Below are 25061 nucleotides of genomic sequence, written 5' to 3'. Positions count from 1 at the left end.
AGTGGTCCCCTTCTGTGCAGTAAACGTCAATGGTTCTTTAGTTCTAAAGTAATCAACAATCACATAGCAACATTCATAGAAAGTCAGTATTTGAATCCAGTTTAATTACAACAACTTGCACTTTTAGAGCACCTTTAATGTGCTTCATAGAACATAAGAATGTAAGAAATAGGAGCAGGGATAGGACACTTGGCCCCTCGAGCCTGCTCCACCATTCAATAAGATCATGGCTGATCTTGGGCTCAAAGCCACTTCCCAGCCCGCTCCCCATAACCCTTCACTCCCTTATCTTGCAAAAAATTTGTCTATCTCCACCTTAAATGTATTTTAATGACCCAGCCTCCACAGCTCTCTGGGGCAGAGCATTCCACAGATTTACGACCCTCAATTGAATCAACTGAAGATAAGAACATAAGAAATAGGAGCAGGAGTAGGCCATTCGGCCCCTCGAGCCTGCCCCGCCATTCAATATGATCATGGCTGATCTGATCTTGACCTCAACTCCACTTTCCCGCCCGTACCCCATAACCCTCGAATCCCCTGTAGCTCAAATATCTGTCTATCTCCGCCTTGAATATATTCAATAACCCAGCCTCCACAGCTCTCTGGGCAGAGAATTCCAAAGATTCACGACCCTCTGAGAGAAGAAATTCTTCCTCATCTCCGTTTTAAATGGGCGACCCCTTATCCTGAAACTGTGCCCCCTAGTTCTAGATTCCCCCAAGAGGGAAACATCCTTCCTGCATCTACCCTGTCAAGCCCCCTCAGAATCTTATATGTTTCAATAAGATCATCTCTCATTCTTCTAAATTCCAATAAGTATAGGCCCAACGTGCTCAACCTTTCTTCAAAAGTCAAGTGTAATCAAAAAATGGGCACACAGCCAAAGAAGGAGATAATAGCAGGCGTGAGCAAAAGCTTGGTTACATGATGTGTGTTAAAGGAGGAGAGGGAGATGGTGAGGCAGAGAGGTTTAAGGAGGGAATTCCATATGTGGAGCCTAGGAATGATGTGGCAAAGGGACATGGGATGCACAGAGGCTGGAGTCACAGGAATTCAGAGTTGGGGAGTATGGGGCTGGAAGAGGTTACATAGAAAGGAGGGGTGAGGCCATGAAGTAATTTAAACACAAGGATGAGAATGTTAGATAATGTTTGGAGAGACAAGCACAGAGTAGTTGTGTCTATGTCAAGAATGGGAGTTCTAGACACATTGGGGGTTAAATTGGACAACCCCTGAAAACGGGCATGAGGACCACGGTACACGCCCGGTCATCGTGTTGCAGGCAGCTCGTTAAATTGGTGCTGCCTGCTCTTATAAATGATTGCTGTGTGCAGCCAGTGCTCCCTGCACTGTTCATTGGCTGCACGCATCAGCACGGGGCCAAATATCGCGAGTGGCTAGTGCTACTTAAAGGCAGCCTGCACCTCTTAAAGGGGAGCTGTATTGTGGCTGCAGGAAGCAGTGGGAGTATTTTCAAAAGTAAATCTGGGCTCTGATACTTTGAGTGATGGCTGAACATGCGAGAGACCATGCAAGATTTTCAGACAATGCACTGGAGGTCTTGTTACAAGAGATGTAAAGAAGGAGAGGATCCATAGGGGGGCAGTAGGCCCTCCAGACATATGCTCAAGAAGCAAGTAACGGTGGAGATCATTGCCAGGAGTGTTGCTCCAAGAATATGGATGCAGTGCAGGAAGAAATTTAAAGGGGAAAAATTCAGTTGCTTTGTGCCTCCCGTTAGCACCAACTAGCCAAAAGCAACTAGCACCCGGGCGCGGCGCCACCAACACCTCCCGCAAAATTCAGCAGGAGGTTAGCAGCGGCACTAACCGTTAGCACCCTGCGGCGCTGCGCTGCCGGTGTTGACGTCATCGCAGTGTGCAGCGCCCCACTCGCACCCCGGCTGCGATCTTCGGTAGCGCCCCGACTTACCACCGGACACTATGTCCGACGGGGTCAGGGGGGCCTACCTGCGGCCGGGGCAATGCTATTTAAAGGCGAGGTGCCGGCTGGCCATTTTTGTTGCTAGCTGCCTGCAAGCACCTGCCTCCACTCCCGTCCCCGGGCTCCTTTTTTGTTTCAGATACCCAAGAACTAGAACTTTCCCAGTCAGTGGAGGAAGAGGAAGAAGACAGTGAAGACGAAGAGACATGATCACCCGAGCTTACACTTACAGCCACCTGTTCATAGACTGACACTGAGCTTATTTTAGAGGCTAGGATAGAGGAGGGATCTGCACGTGGTGAGACACCAGGCACAAGTGCAGGGTGGGGAGGGGGCAAAAAGGATAGCGTGTGCCAGCTCACTGGAGGGCCAGGTCACACACTAGTTCTGCTGCAGAGCAGTCAGATGAGGACTTCAATGGGCTAGGCTACTGAAGAAGGCTGATAGATGTGCATAACCAAATTCTTGTACACTGGAAAGCCTGCCAGAAAGCCTGCGCTCAATGTCAAGGAGCATGAAGGAGTCCAACACCAACTTGGCACAGGGCTTTGTGCGGATCTTGGAGCCCATCCTTTCCAATATGGAATAGGTGGTCACCTCCATCAGCATACCATGATACAGCATCTGAAGGCCGATGTCTCAGCTTCCATTGCAGCACCAAAAGCTTCCATCAAAGGTCTGAGTGTTGCAGTGGAAGCTCAGACCACAGCCTTGCAAGCTCAGACTGCTGCCATCATGACTCTGGATACCACTGATTCCATGGGCTTCCAGAGAATCACAGCAGTCCATTAACCTGTTCTCCAGCAGATCAGTAGGATTGCTGAGGCGCTGTCCCGGGAGAGTGGCAGTGGCTCCATGGAGCACAAACCTGCGGTCCTCCCTCAGGACAACAGCATTCCTGCTCCGAACCCTGCCAGTGATCGAGGAAAGGTAAGGAGCGTGAGACTGTTGGTGAATGGGGAGTGTGACTGAGCTTACCCGTACCACTCGTGAAGTTTTGATCATGTAGAGCCCGGGCAGAAAGGGGATGTCTACGTTGTAGCCTCCCTTTCTCTTCCTCCACTTCCTGTTGCATTTCCTCCTCCTCTTCTTCCTCATGCTCCTGCTCCTCAACTTCTCGTCTGCTAGATGGCGGCGAGGGCTGTTCCCTCATAATCACCAGGTTGTGCAGCATACAGCATACTACCACAAATCTTGATACTCAGCTGAGTACTGCAGGGCTCCTTCAGGTTAGTCCAGGCAATGGAAACATTGTTTGAAGACGTCGATGGTGTGCTCTATAATGTTCCTGTGGCACCTTGGCTCTCACTGTCGGCCTGCTGTGCACGTGTGTGTGGGTTCCGGACCGGAGTCATGAGCCATGTCCTGAGTGTGTAACCCTCGTCACCCAGCTGTCAGCCTTTGACTTGCCATGGTGGGTCAAATACCGGTGGCGCAGAGGACTGCTGCAGAATGAAGGAATCGTGACTGCTGCCAGGATAATGGGCATTCACCTGCATGATGCGCTGCCTGTGGTCGCACATCAGCTGCACATTGAGGGAGTGGAATCCCTTTCGGTTCATGAAAATGGCCAAGTTCACATGAGGAACACGCAAAGCAATGTGCCTGCAGTCAATGGCACCCTGCACCATGGGGAGGCCTGCAATCCGTGCAAAACCTCACGCTCACTTCTCCTGCTTGTTTCTAGCAAGAGGGAATGAGATGAATGTGTGTCTCTTTATATAGAGAGCCTCAGCGATCTACCTTATAGCAGTGCACTGCAAACTGCGAGATGTTGCTTATATCTCCAGCAGCAGCCTGAAAGGAGCCAGACATATAAAAGTTAAGAGCCACGGTCACTTTGTTAGCCACAGGCAATGCAGCCCTTGCCCTACTTTGAGGTTGCAGTTGTGGCTGCAGCAGTCGGCAGATTTCAGTCACAGCCTCTTTTGTGAAGCGAAGTTATCTCATGCATTGGTCCTCGCTGAAGTTGAGGTAAGAGAATTGCTCTCCAAAGACCCTGGGCAGATATGGCCTCCTGCTGAGAGCCCATCTCTCCCTCCTCCTCCTCCCTCTTCTAGCAGCTTGTCCTGCTCTGCGTGGCCTCTCTTCATTCTCCCAGTCATGCTCAATTCCCAGAGGAAGGCCGACCAAGCCACCCATGTCTGGAAGCAACTTGCTTCAGCACAAGCTTTTAAACCAACAAAAAAATACTTCAGTACCAGCCAGACCACTCCATGTAGACTACTGAAACTTTAGACAAGTATAGGAAAGCTCCAAAAACGTGTACAATTGCACTAGCAGCCAGAAGAAATAGACCAGCAACTAACCTGTAAGTACTTCATGATCCCTTTAAATAATGCTGATGGGGGTCCTTCATTTCATTTAATGTCGTGTTCAGCAGTGCAGCTCCCAGTCCTAAATAGCCAACCCCTTATCCTGAGATTATGACCCCCAGTTCTGGACTCTCCAGCCAGGGAAACAGCCTCTCAGCATCTACCCTGTCAAGCCACCTTAGAATCTTGCAAGTATCAATGAGAACACCTTTCATTCTTCTAAACTCCAGAAAATATAGGCCCACTCAACTCAATCTCTCCTCATAGGACAGCCCTCTCATCCCAGGAATCAATCTAGTGAACCTTCATTGCACCCCCTCTAAGGCAAATATATCCTTCCTTAGGTTAGACCATCAAAACTGTACACAGTACTCCAGGTGTGGTCTCACCAAAGCCCTATATAATTGCAGCAAGATTTCCTTACTCTTATACTCCAACCCCCTTTCTAACTTACCATTTGCCTTCCTAATTGCTTGCTGTACCTGCATGTTAACTTTCTGTGATTCGTGTACAAGGACACCCAAATCCCTCTGAATACCAACATTTACTAGTCTCTCACCTTTTAAAAAATATTCTGCTTTTCCATTCTTCCTACCAAAGTGGATAATTTCACCATGTTCTTGCCCAATCACTTAATCGGTCTATATCCCTTTGCAGCCTCTTTGCATCCTCCTCACAGTTTACTTTCCCACCTAGCTTCGTATCGTCAGCAAACTTAGATATATTACACTCAGCCCCCTCATCTAAGTCACTGGGGGCTGGAGAAGTGCTCTCCTCAGAGGATCTCTTCATCCTCCTACCAGTCGCTGACCTGCTTCCACCTGCCACAGCTTCTCCGTTCAAGGCCCGAGTTAAAATCCAATCAGAGTCCCGTTGACATAATGGGACCCCCAATTTGCATCGATTTAAGAGGCTCCCGCCCGGCGCCTGTACAACTAACTGCTGTGAGCAGTTAAAAGGGTGGCCTATGGAGTTCTAGCAGGAACGGCGTACTGGCAAGGCTGAACGCTCCATTTTAAAGGCCCCCTATCCCGTTCCTGCCGGGCAGGGTGGGTGAAAAAATTCCATCCTGCACCCCCCCATGATTCCCAGCTCCCCAACCCTGTACTGCAGTGGAATTCCTATGCTGCAACCAACTCTGCTTCTTTGTTTCTCAAATTGCCCTAAGTTTTGTCGAAGTATTATGTAAAAATAAGAGCAGAATGTATAACTTTAAAATGGCAACTGAATTATGTCTGCACACTCTGGCCCAATTATCCCCCTACCTTCTAACCCCTTTTCACTTGAAGATTGTGGATTCCCCAAGTGCAACAGCAAGGGCGATCGAATGGTATTTATACACAACATATAATGCATACAGATAGACCAAAATAAAACACTTCCTGTCCTTAATATGCAGTAGTCCTGGAAGAATTAATTATAGGCTTTAAACTTAAATAGGTAGCTTTTTGCATGATTAGATTTTAGGGCTGCATTGTTATCATACTGTTATATTTTGCCAGTAGCATAGACAGGCACTGTATACCTATGGAATTTTTTTGTTTTCTTCAACAAATCTGACCCTTGAAGTGAAGTACTACACTGTAGGGAAAACAGCCTTCTCTGCCTGCTGATCCATTGAACAACCTAGACGCCTTGTCATCCACTCACAATAAAAGTCATAAAAAGCAGGTGGTGTTAGGAGAAAACAAAAAGTGTGAATGCTCAAAAAATAAAAATCACCATTCAATGCATTCATACATGCCTGTTAAACGTATGCTTCTCTTGCTGGCAGAGTACATTATTAGCCAAAAGTATTTATTTACTATCCAGCTCTGTGACTATATCAGGGTGATTTTAACCCAACCTGCCCAGCGGAAATCGGGCAGTCAAAATCAGCTGGTTGACTTACCTGCTGACGTCCCGGTCTGATCCTGCTGTCTTGAATTTTAACGTTCCCTACTGAGCAGGTGGTAAGGACACCTGACATAAGCCAGCGAGATCTTTCTTTAAATATGCACATTGGGGTCCAGTGACATCACCGGGCCTCAACTGCAGTTTCACCTGGTGTCCTGAAGTGGAGATAGAGTTGCCAACTCTGGTTGAATGCGTTCCTGGAGGTTTCATCACATGACCTCCTGCCTCCAACTGCCCCACCCCCACACTCCCGCCATTGGTCGCCCAACACGTCCATCCTCAGGGCACACCTCCTTCCCACTCCAATTGGAAAGTGAATAGATTCCTCATTACCCGATTGGATGATTCTTGACTGTCAGTCCAACAGCCTTTTTCCCATCTCCAATATTTTTATAGTTAGTAAACACAAGTGTTCAAAGAAAATGAAAAAAACACTTTTTTTATGTCCCTATGATGTTTCTCCCGGGTTGCTCACAGCATTGTCCTGGAGATTAATCTTCAATTCCTGGAGACTCCAGGCCAATCCTGAAGGGTTGGCAACCTTAAGTCGAGAAGCCATTGTGGCTTTGGATCAAGATATCAGGGAGGAGAATCCAGGGCCAGAATACGCCCAAATAAGAAAGTTTTTAAAACTTTTTTTTAAAACTTTTCTTGTGGGGAGAGGAGAAACATGAGTAATCGTTCCTTCATTCCTGGCTTGCGGCCTCCTGCAGCCCAAAGTTATGCTCCCACCCCCTGGCCAGCAATGTTCCCTTTAGTTCCTTTAAATGTTCCACTTACACCGTCAGCCAGTGGCTCATTTGGTACCACCCTCGCCTCTGAGTCAGAAGGTTGTGGGTCCAAGTCCCACTCCAGGAACTTGAGCACATAAAGCTAGGCTGCCACTCCCAGTGCAGTGCTGAGGGAGTGCTGCACTGTCGGAGGTGTTGTCTTTCGGATGAGACGTTAAACCGAGGCTCTGTCTACTCTCTCAGGTGGACGTAAATGATCCCAAGGCACTATTTCGAAGAAGAGCAGGGGAGTTATCCCTGGTGTCCTAGCCAATATTTATCGCTCAATCCACATCACAAAAACAGATTATCTGGTCATTATCACATTGCTGTTTGTGGGAGCTTGCTGTGCGCAAATTGTCTGGCGCGTTTCCCACATTACAACAGTGACTACACTTCAAAAGTACTTCATTGACCGTAAAGCGCTTTGAAACGTCTGGTGGTCGTGAAAGGCGCTATAGAAATGCAAGTCTTTCTTTCTTTAGGCGGCGTGGCCAAGCAGCCGCGCAGTGCTCTGGAGGTTCCGCGCAGCCAGTGAGCCGGATTTTAAATAGAAAAACCGCACGTGTGCAGAATATTGAATGGGTCGCGCAACCCGAGGGAACATTGCCGGCCATCCCTGCCCGTTTCGGGTGGGCAGCTGACCACAGGGCATGCAGATGAAGCTGAGGATTTATAACTGCCCTGGCCTCACACTGCCAAAGTCGAGGAGGGGGAGGTTAGCGCTTGCATCAGTCCTAAATCCTTAAGTCTCGTTCATATGGGAAAACCCATTCAAACGGACAGAAATTAAATAAAGCTTTACCACTGAAAAGTTACAAATGGCCGTATTTTACTCTTGACTAAATTTAGCAAAAAATGTAGGTGCAAGTAAATCATGGTGCAAGAAGATAGTGGTAATGGAAAGCTCATCCATGTTTAGTGAATCACAATCAGTGCAATATCTTTTATTCTCTAGTTGTTAAGAACTATAATATATAGGGGGAAAAATTCGGTTGCTTTGCGCCTCCCGTTGAGGGCGCTAGCGGGCACAAAGCAACTAACGCCAGGGCACGGCGCCGCCAAGCCTCCCACAAAATTCAGCGGGCAGTTAGCGGCGGCGGTAACCGTTAGCGCCCCGCGTGAAGTTAGCGCCCCAAAGGGGGGCGAGACTCAATTTTTCCCCCATATTATATAAAACAAAATGGTCTTGCTGTGGATTCAAATGAATGGAGCATTATTGGATTCCTTGCTTTGAAATCTTTAGATCTACTACCTCTTTTCTGCTACACTGCATATTTATTTAATAAAGTAAGTTTGAACTTTGGTTACAAAGAATTTTGCTTTGTTTTACGTTCTTTTGAGGGGATTCCTGTCTACTCGATTGACTGTGTTTTAATTTGCGATTGATCAGCAAGTGTTACTGGCCTCACTTGGAGAAGTGAAGCAGAAATGATTACCATTTGAGGTTATGCAGCCATTATCTTTGGGAGTCAATATGATGTTACCCTTGTTTACTGTTTATATAAAGTTACTGTTTTTAAAAAAAAGCAAAAAGAGGTTAATTTTATTTTATTGTAACCATTTGATTTTTAAAAGAGGTTTTCTATTCCAAATAATGCTATAATAGTAAAAGAGCATTTTATCAAGAAGCACTGATATACAGGATTATAGCAGCCATTTCAAATGATCACTGCTTAACAAATTTTACAATAAAGTCACTGCACAAAATTTCAATTTTATGGTCATAATGGAATCCAGAGAAATTAAAGTAACATCTTCAATGTGTAATCTAAAAATGTGATTCAATTACTTCGAATCCTTCATGTTGTAAAGAAAGACATATTGAAAATGATGAGCCACTTAATGTCATCATTAACTAGAATCCCAGTTACTTATTCCAGTCCTACATAAATGCTAAATTAGCTGTCAGCCAATAAAAACAATCAAGATAATTACTCTATTATAAAAAGAAAATATTTTACTAATTACACACTAATGGAAGATAAATGTTACTCAATACTGTATACTTTTTTAAAATAGACAATCTGAAAGGTATTCTTTTCACTTGGAAAAACAGCCTTATATAATTTCTCAACTAGCTTATTTAGAAGTAAAACTTTCAATTTTCTATTTGTTTTAGATATATAATATATATTCACTGGAACATGTCTATAATTTATTGATAGAAGACTTATAATCTAGACCATAAACTGTTGCTAAATGTGGGTCTGCAACTGAACACAACCCTGCAGCTTGCGCTATCAGTAGAAACTGGGACTGCTTTATCTTATTGTAAGCACTGATCATATTTAGCAGCCATTGAGGTTTTTTTATACTTTTGTTTTTTCACACTTAATAATTCTATTTACATAGGATTACGTAGGATATACAGCACAGAAACAGGCCATTCGGCCCAACAAGTCCATGCCGGCTTTTATGCTCCACTTCAGCCTCCTCCCGTCTTTCCTCTTCTAAATCTATCAGCATAACCCTCTATTCCTTTCTCCCTCATATGCTTGTCTAGCCTCCCCTTAAATGTATCTATACTATTCGCTTCAAACACTCCCTGTGGTAGTGAGTTCCACATTCTCACCACTCTTTGGGTAAAGAGGTTTCTTCTGAATTCCCTATTGGATTTCTTGGTGACTATCTAATATTGATGGCCTCTAGTTTTACTCTTCCCCACAAGTGAAGGAAACACTGGGCTGGATTTTGTCAATGGGGAGCTTTTGGAGGCAGGACTCCCACTTTTTGGGTTGTAGTCCTGCCTCCATCGACTTGTGGCCAACCCACGCAATTTTCCCTTGGTTGACCTTGATAAGCCCGCCCAGCGGGCTCAGCAGGCCAATTAAGGGACACCTGGTTACTGGTGACATCAGCGAATGACAATTCATCTGTCAAGAGCTTTTGACAGATGAAAAATCAGCGTTTGACAGCTCTGTGAAGCGGTCAAACACTGACAATCTGTCTTCTAACTCGAGTCCTTCTACTCAGACTCAGTTAGAGAGCTCTCCATACCAGAAAGCAGAGGCTGCAGCTTTTGACAGTTCAGCGGCCATTCTGCTTTCTGTGCCGCTGAGCTGAGGGACTCCTGAGAACTGAAGGAAGGAAGCCTGCAGGAGAAAGTAAAGGTAAGTAAAACTTATTAAAACACTTTACACCTACCTCACACTTACCTCTGCACACATGCACCCATCACTCACCTGCACAACGGACATCTCGACCCCTCCAACCCCTGCAGACCCACGGTCTGCCTCGCTAACTTGGTGTGGTTCGGAGCCGTCGGGAAGCCCACACTTTAGGGCTAAAAATAGGGATTAGGCAAAAAACAACCTGTTAACAGGCAGTTAATTGGCACTAATCCCCTTCCCACCTCGGGGAGGCGGGACCGGCGCAGGTCGGCTACCCACCTCCTGGAACATTGGCAGAGGCGGGTTGGGGGCAGGATGGGTTCCTGCCCCACGATTCTGCAATTTTCCCACCACTCCCACCTCCAAACCCGCCTCCTCGGGGCTTGGAAAATCAAGCCCACTCTCTCTGTATCTATTCTATCAAAACCTTTGGTCACCCCTCAGCCTTCTCTTTTCAAGAAGAAAGAAACCCAGCCTGTTCATCCTTTCCTGATAGGTATAACCTCACATTTCTGGTATCATCCTTGTAAATCCTTTTTGCACCCTCTCCAGTGCCTCTATATCCTTTTTATATTATGGCAACCAGAACTGTACACAGTACCCCAAGTGTAGTTTAAATAAGGTTCGATACAGGTTCAGCATAGCTTCTCTACTTTTCAATTCTATCCCTCTAGAAATAAACCCTGGTGCTTGGTTTGTTTTTTATGGCCTTATTAACCTGCGTCGCTACATTGTGATTTGTGTATTTGTAATCCTATATCCCTTTGCTCCTTTATCTCATTTAGATTCTTATTTTCCAAGTAATATGTGACCTCCTTATTTTTTTTTACCAAAATGTAATACCTCACACTTATCTATGTTGAAATTAATTTGCCAATTATATGCCCATTCTGCAAGTTTATTAATGTCTTCTTGAAATTTGTTGTAGTTGTTCTCTATGATAGTTGTGAGCTTTGCTTAATATGGTGACCAGCACACAGTACTCCAGGTGTGGCCATACCAGAGCCTTTTATAGCCTTAATATCATCTCCTGGGATTTGTGATCTATCTTGTTGACTATACATCCAATTTAGCCTTCCTTACTGCTGTTGCACCCTACATACTGTTTGTTTCAGTAAGTTATCCACCAATACCCCCAGATCCCTCTCCTGTGTTGTGCTCTGGAACTTAGAATCATTTAGTTTATATTCTAACTGTTTATTTCCCTTCCCTGGTCTCATCTCCTTGCAGTTGTCGGCATTAAATACCATTTGCCACTCATCGGCCCGTCTTCCACTGGTTGCACTCTCGCTTCTGAGTCCCACTCCAGAGACTTGAGCACAAGATCTAGGCTGACACTGCACTGTCGGAGGTGCCGTCTTTCCAATGAGACACCAGGATGGGGTGGCCGCAAACGAGACTCCAGAATGGTGTGTTGCCTCCCTGGTGCAAGGGTCAAGGATGTCTCAGAGCAGCTGCAGAACATTTTGGAAGGGGAGGGTGAACAGCCAGTTGTCGTGGTGCACATAGGTACCAACGATATAGGTAAAAAATGGGATGTGGTCCTATAAGCTGAATATAGGGAGTTAGGAGGTAAATTAAAAAATAGGACCTCAAAGGTAGTAATCTCAGGATTGCTACCAGTGCCATGTGCTAGTCAGAGTAGAAATAGAAGGATATTTCAGATGAACACGTGGCTAGAGGAATGGTGCAAGGGGGAGGGATTCAAATTCCTGGGACATTGGAACCGGTTCTGGGGAAGGTGGGACCAGTACAAACCGGATGGATTGCACCTGGGCAGGGCCGGGACCGATGTCCTAGGGGGAGTGTTTGCTAGTGCTCTGGGGGAGGGTTTAAACTAAAATGGCAGGGGGTTGGGAACCTGAGCAGGGAGACAGAGGAAAGGGAAACGAGGATAAAGGCAAAAGGTAGGAAGGAGAAAAAACAAAAGTGGCAGTCAGAGAAATCAACGGTTTAAATCAAATATGTCCACAGTAAATAATAATTCTAATAGGTCTAAGAGCGTTAAAAAAACAAGCCTGAAGGCTTTGTGTCTTAATGCGAGGAGCATTCGTAATAAGGTGGATGAATTAGCTGCACAAATAGAGGTAAACAAATATGATTTGATTGAGATTACGGAAACATGGCTCCAGGGTGGCCAAGGCTGGGAACTCAACATCCAGGGGTATTCAATATTCAGGAAAGATAGGCAAAAAGGAAAGGGAGGTGGGGTAGCATTGCTGGTTAAAGAAGGGATTAACACAATTGTAAGGAAGGATATTAGCTCTGATGATGTGGAATCTGTATGGGTAGAACTGAGAAATACCAAGGGACAGAAAACATTCGTGGGAGTGGTATATAGACCTCCAATCAGCAATGCAGAGGTTGGGGATGGCATTAAAAGGGAAATTAGAGAAGCGTGCAATCATGGGTGACTTTAATCTACATATAGATTGGGCTAACCAAATTAGTAACAATACTGTGGAGGAGGAATTCCTGGAGTGTTTACGGGATGGTTTCCTGGACCAATATGTTGAGGAACCAACCACAGATCAGGCCATCTTAGACTGGGTATTGTGTAATGAGAAAGGATTAATTAGCAATCTTGTTGTGCGAGGCCCCTTGGGGCAGAGCAATCATAATATGATAGAATTCTTCATTAAGATGGAGAATGAAGTAGTTGACTCAGAGACTAGGGTCCTGAATTTAAATAAAGGAAACTACGATGGTCTGAGGCGCGAGGTGGGTAGGATTGATTGTGGAATGTCACTCAAAGGGTTGACGGTGGATAGGCAATGGCAAACATTCAAAGACCGCATGGATGAACTACAGAATTTGTTCATCCCAGTTTGGCATAAAAATAAAACAAAAAAGGTGACTCAACCGTGGCTAACAAGGGAAATTAGGGATAGCATAAGATCCAAGGAGAGGACATATAAATTGGCCAGAAAAAGCAGTAAACCTGAGGATTGGGAGCAGTTTAGGATTCAACAAAGGAGGACAAAGGGATTAATTAAGAAGGGAAAAATAGAATATGAGAGTAAGCTGGCAGGGAACATAAAAACTGACTGTAAAAGCTTTTATAGATATGAGGAGAGAAAAAGATTGGAGAAGTCAAGCATAGGTCCCTTGCAGTCAGAATCAGGGGTATTGATAATGGGGAACAAAGAAATGGCAGACCAATTAAATACATATTTTGGTTCTGTCTTCACAAAGGAGGACACAAATAACCTCCCAGAGATGTCGGGGAACATAGGGTCTGATGAAAGGGAGGAACTGAAAGAAATCAGTATTTGTCGGGAAATGGTGTTAGGGGAATTGATGCGATTGAAGGCCGATAAATCCCCAGGGCCTGATAATCTACATCTTAGGGTACTTAAGGAAGTGGCCATAGAAATAGTAGATGCATTGCTGATCATCTTCCAACATTCGATGGAATCTGGAACAGTACCCATGGATTGGAGGGTAGCTAATGTTACCCCACTATTCAAAAAAGGTGGTAGAGAGAAAACGGGGATTCACTGACGGGTAAGCCTGACATCGGTAGTGGGGAAAATGCTAGAGTCCATTCTAAAAGATGTAATAGCAGAGCACTTGGAAAACAGTGACAGGATCGGACAAAGTCAACATGGATTTACAAAAGGTAAATCGTGCTTGACTTATCTACTGGAATTTTTTGAGGATGTAACTGGTAAAATAGATAAGGGAGAACCAGTGGGTGTGGTGTATTTGGACTTTTAGAAGGCTTTCGATAAGGTCCCGCATAAGAGATTAGCGTATAAAGTTAAGGCACATGGGATTGGGGGCAAGGTATTTACTTGGATAGAGAACTGGTTGGCAGACAGAAAGCAAAGAGTTGGAATAAACAGGTCTTTTTCGGAGTGGCAGGCAGTGACTAGTGGGGTACCGCAGGGATTGGTCCTTGGACCCCAGCTATTCACAATATATATTAATGATCTAGACGAGGGAACTAGATGTAATATCTCCAAGTTTGCAGACGACACAAAGCTGGGTGGGCGTGTGTGCTGTGAGGAGGATGCTGAGAAACTCCAGGATGATTTGGACAGGTTGGGTGATTGGGCAGAAGCATGACAGATGCAATATAATGTGGATAAATGCGAGGTTATCCACTTTGGTGGCAAAAACAGGAAGGCAGATTATTATCTGAATGGCAATAGATTGGGAGAAGGGGAAGTGCAACGAGACCTGGGTGTCCTTGTGCACCAGTCGCTGAAGGTAAGCATGCAGGTGCAGCATGCGGTTAAGAAGGCAAATGGTATGTTGGCCTTCGTAGCGAGAGGGTTTGAATACAGGAACAAGGATGTCTTGCTGCAGTTGTACAGGGCCCTGGTGAGACCACATCTTGGAGTATTGTGTGCAGTTTTGGTCGCCTTATCTGAGGAAGGATGTTCTTGCCATGGAAGGAGTTCAGCGAAGATTCACCAGGCTGATACCTGGGATGGCAGGAATGACGTATGAGGAGAGATTGGGTCGATTGGGCTTATACTCGCTGGAGTTTAGAAGAATGAGAGGGGATCTCATTGAAACTTATAAAATTCTGACAGGACTGGACAGACTAGATGCAGGAAGGATGTCCCCAATGGTCAGGGAGTCCAGAACCAGGGGGTCACAGTCTAAGGATAAGGGGTAAGCCATTTAGGACAGAAATGAGGAGGAATTTCTTTACCCAGAGAGTGGTGATCCTGTGGAATTCCCTACCACAGAAGGCAGTAGAGGCCAATTCATTAAATATATTCAAGAAGGAGTTGGAAATATTTCTTAAGGCTAAAGGGGTCAAGGGGTATGGGGAGAAAGCAGGGACAGGGTACTGAGTTTGGATGATCAGCCACGATCGCATTGAATCGCACCGAATGGCCTACTCCTGCTCCTATCTTCTATGTTTCTATGTTAAACTGAGGCCCCGTCTGCTCTCTCAGGTGGACGTAAAAGATCCCATGGCACTATTTCGAAGAAGAGCAGGGGCGTTCTCCCCGGTGTCCTGACCAATATTTATCCCTCAAACAACATCACTAAAAACAGATTATCTGATCATTATCACATTGCTCTTTGTGGGAGCTTGCTGTGTGCAAATTGGCTGCCGTGTTTCCTACATTACAACAATGACTACACTTCGAAAGTACTTCATTGGCTGTAAAGCGCTTTGGGATGTCCTGAGGTCGTGAAAGGCACAATATAAATACAAGTCTTCCTTTTTTTTAAAAAGGTTAGTTGCTTATTGTTTTAATAATACAGGTAAGATTTACTAGCAATTCTCAAAAACAGTGCAGTACAGCACACACAGAAAACAGTCATCCAAATCTAAACCCAAGCTCTCAGCTTGATACTTTTGTGGTCCTTTAAATCCAGTTGAAGAGGGAATATTGTGACTCTATTTATCTACAGCTGTTCTGAAAGGTACTGTACTGTCATTTCACCTATATAAAAAATTCCATTATTCACCGACAAGAGTCATAACCACAAATAATGTGAGAATGTTCACTTCATCCACCCATTCGTGCCTTTACTAAAAGATTTATAAAGCTTCTGAAACAGAAATTGATGAATTCATCAGTAAGGGAGACATTTTGATTATAATCAATAACGTAATTTTACCTTGAAAATGAAATTTCAATTAATGCGCATTTTCATTGTAATTTTAATTTTATCATACAGATGGCACTGTCAAAGCTTCTATTATTAGCTCGCTTATAGAGAGATTAAACTACATGTCATGAAAGCGAAAGGGGGAGAAAGCAATATTTTGTGCATCAAAGCCATCCAGGGCAAGATGATCGAACAGTCGATTGATGGATTCCCATACCAAGGATCTATTTGAAATTCAGGCTTGACCAGGATAAATCGACTCTTCAAGAGACAATTTTTGTTGGCTTTTGCTGGTCTTGCAAATAGAGGAGTTCAAAAGTAAGCAAACATGGCTAGACCAGTTTTGCTTATTCGGACTGCGAATCTGATCAGCTGATCCGGGAGTGGCAGTAACAACAACCAGAAAACACTTTGGGGGGAGTAATTCATTTTCGCCCTGGTTGGGGCGCTAAAACTTCGAAAGCTGAAAAATTAGTGCCAGATGCTAATGATGATAGGCTCCCGCGAAATTCAGTTGTAGCGTTCCAAGAGGGATGTGCAGCGCTAAATCAAGCGCTAACCACTTTTCTTGGGGCGCTAAAGTCGGAGAGCGGGGCGGTACCGGCAGAGCGCGAGACAATTTGCAGCGCATTCCAGACGGCACTCTTCAATCACAGAGGCTGCTTCCCTCCCTTAAAGGGAAGGGACAGTACTGCAGCAGAAGCTATTTGTCGGCACTGCAGTCTTGCAAGGCGACTGCCAATACAGCCCCAAACACTGTCACCGAGTGGAGGGCTGCAACAATGAAAGAGTGAAAACTTTGCGCAGGCACCAGACTGGTGCAAATAATAACGGTTCAGCAATCTGAAAATCATTCCCTTTAATTACCGCTCCCGAAGCGGCCATCCGACTTCAGAACGCCTCCTCTTGCTGGCGTTGTCAGCGCGAGGTGGTAAGGTAGTGGGCGAGAGTCAATTTCACTTGATGACGTCACGATCTACGAGGCGCTGGAGATTCCAGGCGGTAAGAGTTCACGCCAGCGCTAAACCAGCATTGAAGTGTGCGGGCGTCACAGCATTCATCACGCCCGGCCGCTAACCCCTTAGCGCCCCGTTAGCGCACCCGCCAGGTGCTAACAGGAGGCGCAAACAATCCACATTTTGTAGTCCTTGCACCCCTGCACTACAAGGTAGGACTTCTTTCTGTTCAGTTTCTATTTGTATGTGAATGTGTATTGAGAATTCAGGCGATCCATTAACATGGTCAAGTCGCACCCCCAGAGCAGGCATTCCGGCTCGCAGGGCCTTGTGCCTGGAAACAGTGGTGAGAACAGAAACAAGCCTGAAGACTGCTGGCCTGGTGTTGTTTGGGTGCTGCTATTGGAGAATAACATCCTGGAATGCTTTAAGATCTGTTGGAAGCCCACAAGAGAAAGGGAGCACTTATCTTTGTAGCCTCCCTGGGGGTCCCAGATGCAAAACCCACCATTAGCTTTCTCGAGCACCCTTAAAAATGGACACTCTTCAGGTGCAATGACAGGAAAGTGAGGTGGGAAGCCCAGGAATGCCTCCTCTTACCTTTATCACAGCTGTTCTGACCCTACAGCTGTTCTGGGTGCAGGTCCATGACCACCCATTTGGGGGAGCCCTGTAAATCCCTGGGCAATGTAAGGAGAGGTGCAGATCCTGCATAGCGGGTCTCTGACCCTATTTCTTCTCTGCAGCACCTGGTAAATGAGGGTTTCACAAACGCTAGGGAGAACAATACTAAGGCCACTCACTCTTGCAATGTTTAATGGTTTACAGCTTGTTCTTTTACGTTGTAACTAAAATCCCTGCTTACCAGTTTTTGATTCACAGTCAAATATAATTTATCACCAAGCCTCCCCATTTTAAGAGATTTTGTGGCTCAGTCCTCTACTAATCCTTTATTAACCTGTAAAGTAACAATTTTCTACATGCATCAAGAGACTGAAAGCAACAAATAAAATAGTTCCATTTTATTAGTCACCAGTTCATTTAAAACTGACACCCACATCCCAAGAACAAATAAAAAATCTCCCACTCACTTACTGCCAACTTATATACCACAGTAGAACTACACAATCCAAACTGCTCTGCCCACTTCCAACCCCTGTGTGATCACCAACTGTCCTCAGAAAAAAATCCCAAATGCTCTCTTAAACTCCGAACTTCCTGTCCTTTGACCCTTCCACCCAACCATGATGCTGATGCAGCTGTTCATCTGCCCAACATCCCCCTTGCTTCTGCCTTTGATACTCTTCAAGCCCTTCACTGTTGCCCAAGTCCACCTTCTGGTTCACCCTTGTACAATTCCCACCTCTATATTCTTAAATCAGATAATTGCCAGTTTGAGCACACTTACCACATGACTGGCGTACCCATTCATAGCCTTAACTGGCTGAACTACCTAAAGCAGCAGCATTCATTCTCTCCACAGCCAAATCTTCCATATACTCCGTGCTCATGCCAGATGTTTGGTAGAGCTATCTAATTAGTCTCACTCTCCTCTTTCCCCATAGCCCTGCAAGTTTTTCCCCTTCAAGTATTTATCCAGTTCCCTTTTGAAAGATATTGAATCTGCTTCCACACCCTTTCAGGCAGTGCATTCCAGATCACATCAACTCGCTGTGTAAAAAAATGTTTCCTCATGTCGCCTCTGGTTCTTTTGCCAATCACCTTAAATCTGTGTCCTCTGGTTACCGACCCTTCTGCCACTGGAAACAGTTTCTCCTTATTTACTATGGCCCAGAAATTCGGGTCCCAACGCATGAGTACGGACGGAGTACTCACGCGTGGACCCGATGGAAGTGCCGGTTTCTTGCATGCACTACGCATGCGCGGGAAACCGGCATTTCCGATCCTCTGAACGAAGGGGTTCAGAGGTCGAACGCGTGCGCGCGGGAGTCTGCGCGTGCACGTTGAACTTCCTTTTTTTTTTACAGGTTTATCCGTGCGTGAAGGCCTCTACATTTTACACATTTAAAAACCAGGCATAAGGACTTCATTTTAAAAGGTAAGTGGTCAATTAATTAAAATTAGAATTTTTTTTCCACAGGTTTATTATTTTTAAATACTTCAAAGTAAGGTAAGTGTATTTTTAGCCACATTTTTTTATAAAATTATTTTTCAAAAATTTAAATTATTGTTTAAAATAGTTATTTAATGTTATTTATAGTTTATTTAAAAAGTGTGATTTTTTTAAATATTTATTTGAAGGGTAAGTACTGTTTTGGGGGCCGGAGTTTTCATTAGTTTGACAGTTCTTTCTGTCAATCTCATGAATGGGCTTTTCCCTCCTCCGATTGGTTGCCCATGGCTCACGTGATCCCAGCGGACGCGTCGCACTAACTACGCCGCTGGATCACGCAAGCACAGCGCGCCGGGAGCTGGACCGGGCCACAGAGAGGAAACCCACGCAGGCCCAGGCCTCAACTGCCGGCGCGCTAGGTAAGTGTAGGTCGGGGACTTGCACCCGCGGGAAGCCCCCGAAACGAATTTCTGGGCCTATATGAAAACTGTTCATAATTTTGAACACCTCAATCAAATACCCCCTTAACCTTCGCTGCTCTAAGGCGAACAACCCCAGCTTCTCCAGTCTCTCCACATAACTGAAGTCCCTCATCCCTGGCAGCATTCTAATGTATCTTTTCTGCACCCTCTCAAAGGCCTTGACATCCTTCCTAAAGTGTGGTGCCCAGAATTGGACACAATACTTCAGCTGAGACCTAACCAGTGCTTTCTAAAGGTTTAGCAGAACTTCCTTGCATTTGTACGCTATGCCTCTCTTGATAACAGCCTTCTCAACTTGTCCTGCCACCTTCAAAGATTTGTGTACATACACCCCCACTTTAAAATTGCACCATTTAGTTTATAATGCATCGCCTCATTCTTCCTTCCAAAATGTAACACTTCACACTTCTCGGTGTTAAATTTCATCTGCCACGTGTCTGCCCATTTCACCAGTCTGTCTATGTCCTCCTGAAGTCTGTTACTATCCTCACTGTTTACTACATTGCTGAGTTTCGTGTCATCTGCAATCTTTGAAATTATGCCCTGTATACCCAAGTCCAGGTCATTAATATATAGTAAAAAGAGCAGTGGTCCCAATACCGACCCCTGGGGAACACCATTGTATACTTCCCTCTGTAGGGGGTGGTGGGGTTGGCGCGTGCGCCCAGTCAGTTATACCCCTGACTGTGAGCGGTTCGAATCGCTCCCACGCCCCTGGGTTCTAGACACCAGACTTAGGTACAGGCGGCGATACAGAAAAGACTTGAGTAGACAGGTGGTTTGGATATAAGAAAACCGAGATTTTATTGAAATAGAAATTAACACAAGCTTGTGAGAAGTTACTAGTATAAAATTACAGGCAAATACAAAATAACTATATACTTATACAGGGAATGGGGAACACACGGCACATCGAGGGAAAACAAACTATCTTAACAATCCCCTTATCCTTATCCCACCCCCTTATATCTAACTAGATTACGCTATGAGGGGTCAGAATTCATGCTCATCAATCCAAAAATCTGCTGAGTTCAAACAGCGGTGGAGATTGGGGTTCGCTCTTTGTGCTCGCTGGGGCCTGCCATTGTCACGTGGTCTCGGGGCGCTGCAAGGGCGTCGTCCAGGTACAAGTACCCCAAGGTTAAAGTCTTTGCTTGGGTACTTTACCTCGCAGGGATGATGGTTCCTCTTCCTCAGGCAGCAGTTGGAGTTTGCATGAAGATAGTCAAAGGTCGGCTGGATTGAAGGCCCGATTATTCGAAGCGTTCTTCAATTGTCTCCCAATTCGTCTCGTCTCACCACCTCACCTCGTCTCGTCCCGCCTCGCCTGGCCTGGTTTGTCCGTGTCCGCCTGGTGCAATGCCGGGCGTCCCTGATGGGGTGGGGAAAGGCACAGGCAGTGGCCAGGCGCAAGCGCGGGACGGGGGAAGAGCAGCAGCCATGAGGGCGAGGAGCCGGAGCCAAGAGCAAGAGAGCATCGGTCGTCGGTGGGCCTACAATTATACTCCTTCAGATGGCCCTTATCTGCGCGCCAAATCAGGTTAGTTCATTGTCCCAATCTTGGCGGGCTAGTTTAAATAATTGTAGCAATCTAAACTAACTGTTTTTAGATGGCCGGTGATTGCAACTACTGGCCTGATGTCTGAGCTGTATTGTTATTAATGCATTTTAATCGGCCTGCCCAGCCTCAATGGCTTCCTTAAGCTGTTTCCGATTATTTATGCAAACAACTTGATGGCCTCAAGTGTAGGCCTAACTGGTTTTGGTCTTTCTGCGATTTGGCTTAATGCATAATTCAGAGTTCTGCCGTCTGCTTTTCGAAATACAAAAGTCCTTCTTCACAGAAACTGCATTTTAGGTTTCGATTTCCCCAAAAGCTGCTTGTGCCACAGAGTCCAAGCTTTTAAAATCTTGCAGGCTTTTGGCCACGAGGTGCGGACGCCATCTTTGGGTGCCCTTTTTTAAAATGTCCATGCAGGGTCCCTTTTATTAATAAATAACCTTGGGGAAATGTGGAAATTTTGCGAATCTTACACCTCCAGTCTGAAAAACAACCGCTCACCACTACTCTCTGCTTTCTGTCCCTTAACCAATTTTGTATTCAAGCTGCCACTGTCCTTTTACGACCATGGGCTTCAATTTTGCTGACAAGTCTATTATGAGATACTTTGTCAAAAGCCTTTTGAAAGTCCAGAAACACAACTTCAACTGCACTACTCTCATCAACCCTCTCCGTTACTTCTTCAAAGAACTCAATCAAGTTAAGCAAACATGATTTGGCTTTAACAAATCCATGCTGACTTTCATTTATTAGACCATACTTTTCCAAATGCCAATTAAGTTTGCCCCGGATTATTGTCTGTAAAAGTTTCCCCACCACTGACATTGGGCTGACTGGCCTGTAGTTTCCAGGTTTATCCCTCTCCCCTTTTTTAAACAAGGGTGTAAACATTTGCAATCCTTACTCCCCTCAGTAACTTTAGATGCATCGCATCTGGACAATTATATAAAAATCACTGCCATTAGCAATTAAAATATATCAACATTTCAAGTGAAAATGTAAATAGTTTATGCATAGAGAGAAGGGATGACAGACAGAGAAGGAATTAAATATTGGTACACTGAAATTATGAATAAATACTCATAACAAAGATTACAAAGAGCAATGCAGTGCATTATGCTAATGTACCAGGATAAGGACTCATGCGAACAGCGCATCACATATTGAGTTAATAATCTCAGTAATGCTGAGCTGAAGAGGTGCCAAGCAGCGATCCATTATCTCAAAAGGGGGAGTGGGGAGGTGAAATTCAGAAAAGGCAACCCAAATCACTATCAGCACCTCCTACTGGCTGGTTACAGAGCTGCATTGACAAAAGCTGGGACAATGTCGCTCTCCTCTCCAACAACGCTGGGTAGTGTATGCATGTGGAGACCCAAGGAAGGCGGAAACCAAACAAGAAGAGGTGGAGAGAGTTATAAAGTAAAGAACGAGGTTGAAATAAATATAGATGGGATGAAAGAAGCTACAGTGCTAATGACCACAATAACCATAAAAAACATTTTGATCTGTTGTTGAACTAGCTTTGACTGTAAGAATGAATGGTGGCCAGGTGTTTTTGGACTGGGACCTTTGACTATTAAAGAAAGAAAAAGACTTGCATTTATATAGCACCTTTCACGACCACCGGACGTCTCAAAGCGCTTTACAGCTAATGAAGTACTTTTGAAGTGGAGTCACTGTTGTAATGTGGGAAACACAGCAGCCAATTTACGCACAGCAAGCTCCCACAAACAGCAATGTGAAAATGACCAGATAATCTGTTTTTATTATGTTGGTTGAGGGAGAAATATTGGCCAGGACACTGGGGATAGCTCCACTACTCTTCTTCGAAATAGTGCCATGGGATCTTTTACGTCCACCTGAGAGAGCAGATGGAGCCTCAGTTTAATGTCTCATCCGAAAGACGGCACCTCTGACAGTGCAGCACTCCCTCAGCACTGCACTGGAGTGTCAGCCTAGCTTTATGTGCGCAAGTCCCTGACTCAGAGGTGAGAGTGCTACCAACTGAGCCACAGCTGACACATTAACTATTATCAACAACTATTTCTAAATCATAATATGTGGTTCTTGAAAATAAATACTTTACCTTGGTAGCTACCCTTCTTCCCAGCTGTGCCTCCCTTGCGGTCATTGAGAACTGTTCAACTGCAGTGCAATGTGTTTGAGATTGACTGTACATCACAAAATGGGAAAGAGTCATTGCAAGAGCAAGAATTCTTGGTCAACCAGGCTTAATATTTGGTATTGTGATGATTTGATTTAAAAAAATTAGATGCAGGCAAACTCTGCTGATGCGGGCAACCAATTAACAGTGCTGAGGAGGTAAAACAATGTGGGGGCTAAATTGGATATCCCCACCCCTGAAAATGTGCATGGGCCTCGTGATGCGTGATTAACCCACGCTTATTGATTGCAATGCAGGCAGCACACCAACTTCGTGCTGCCTGCTCATTATAATGATTTCTGTGTGCAGCCACCGCTAACTGTGCTGTTGATTGGCTGCACGCATCAGTAAGCAGCCCAAAATCGATACTTGCTAGCACTACTTAAAGCTAGCCTGCTCTGCTTATAGCTAGCCTTTGCCTCTTAAAGGGGAGGTGCATTGTGGCTGGAGCAGGTGTTGGAAGTCCATTGTGAGCTGAATCTGACCTGGGGAAGAGAGAAGAATGGCTGAACATGAGAGAGAGCGGGCACCCAGGTTTTCTGATGCTGCACTGGAGGTTTTGGTGGTGCAGGTGTGAAGTAGAAAAGATGTCCTGTATCCATAGAGCCAGGAGGCCCTCCAGAGACATGCTCAAAAGGCAGTGGGAGCAGATAGCCGTGAATGCAGTGCCGCAAGAAGTTCAATAACTTCACGAGTGGTCAAGGTCAGTGAATGCATCTTCAAATGCCATATCCGGCCAACTGCGCCACTAGCCTCAGCCACTGCTCAATTCACCACACCCCCTTCACTCACCTACCAACAATCTCTATCAATCATGAATAATACCTTACTGTGCTCCACAGTACCCTCACACACTTAGCACTGCTGCAAGCTTCACACCCACATCTCACAGCTTGCATACCACGCCAGCTTTTCTACCATGACAGCAACATCAGCAAAACAGATTGCACGACACTCACTGACACACTTCCCTCTCTGGTGGCACACAACCAGAAGCAGCAGGAGCTAACCGGAGTGGGACAGGCGTGCCTGCATGTCCTAACCCCCCAACGGAGAAGACGGTGTTGGACATTATTGCAATGGCATTTGCTGAGCCCGTGGCCAGCGACGGGGCTGAATCAATTAAAGAACATAAGAAATAGGAGCAGGAGTAGGCCATTCGGCCCCTCGAGCCTGCTCCGCCATTCAATAAGATCATGGCTGATCTGATCTTGGCCTCAACTCCACTTTCCCGCCCGCTCCCCATAACCCTCGACTCCCCTGTAGCTCAAATATCTATCTCCGCCTTGAATATATTCAATGACTCCACCTCCACAGACATCTGGGGTAGAGAATTCCAAAGATTCACAACCCCTTATCCTGAAACTGTGCCCCCTAGTTCTAGATTCCCCCACAAGGGGAAACATCCTCCTTGCATCTACCCTGTCAAGCCCCTTCAGAATCTTATATGTTTCAACAAGATCACCTCTCATTCTTTTAAACTCCAATCAGGGCAGCGGTGACCTGCAGCCAAGATGAAGGTATCCTCATAACTAATCCTCCTTCTCACAGCCCATTTCCTCCTCATCCCACAATCGCTTCTGACTTACAAGCTGCAGATGGTATAAGCATGCAGCTCTTACTTTCCCCCTCCCCTCATCACAACCTTACCCTTATGCCTTTCTCCTTTCAGATACACAACCTGGCCAGGCAGTGGAGGAACAGCAAGAAGACAGTGATGATGAAGACACACCATCACTCGATTTCACATTCGCAGCCATCAGCTCAGATACTGATTGCGCATAATTTAGAGGATAGCATAGAGGCGGGATCTGCACATGGTGAGGCATCGAGCACGAGCAGCCTGCAGCCAAGGCAGGGGGCAAGGATAATGCAGGTGCCAGCTCGCCGGAGAATTAGGTCGCACACAAGTTCTGCTGCAGAGGACTCAGATGAGGACTTTGATGTGGCAGGCTACAGAAGATGGCTGATGAGTATGTACAATGAAATGCTTGGTGCATTGGGAAGCCTGCCAGAAAGTCCGTGTGCAATGTCAAGGAGCATGGAGGAGTCCGGCACCAACTTGGCACAGGGCTTTGTGTAGAGCTTGGAGCCCATCCTTTCCAGCATGGAAGTGGTGGCCAACTCTATTTGCACACTTGTGGACCAAACCATGATGCAGTGTCTGATGGCCGATATCTCAGCTTCCATTGCCGCA

At 45.5% G+C, this 25061-nt stretch overlaps 1 protein-coding gene across 1 annotated transcript in view; it reads right to left on the bottom strand.

Annotated features, from left to right (window-relative positions):
- Window positions 1-25061, bottom strand: part of prkn (parkin RBR E3 ubiquitin protein ligase) — a 2088612-nt gene that overhangs the window by 1949245 nt on the left and 114306 nt on the right. The gene's annotated exons all lie outside the window — the stretch shown is intronic.

Source organism: Somniosus microcephalus, chromosome 3 (assembly GCF_052327205.1).
Source record: "Somniosus microcephalus isolate GS21.2 chromosome 3, FLI_Smic_1.0, whole genome shotgun sequence".
Lineage (NCBI taxonomy): Eukaryota > Metazoa > Chordata > Chondrichthyes > Squaliformes > Somniosidae > Somniosus > Somniosus microcephalus.
This window is presented reverse-complemented; position numbering and strand designations above follow the sequence as displayed.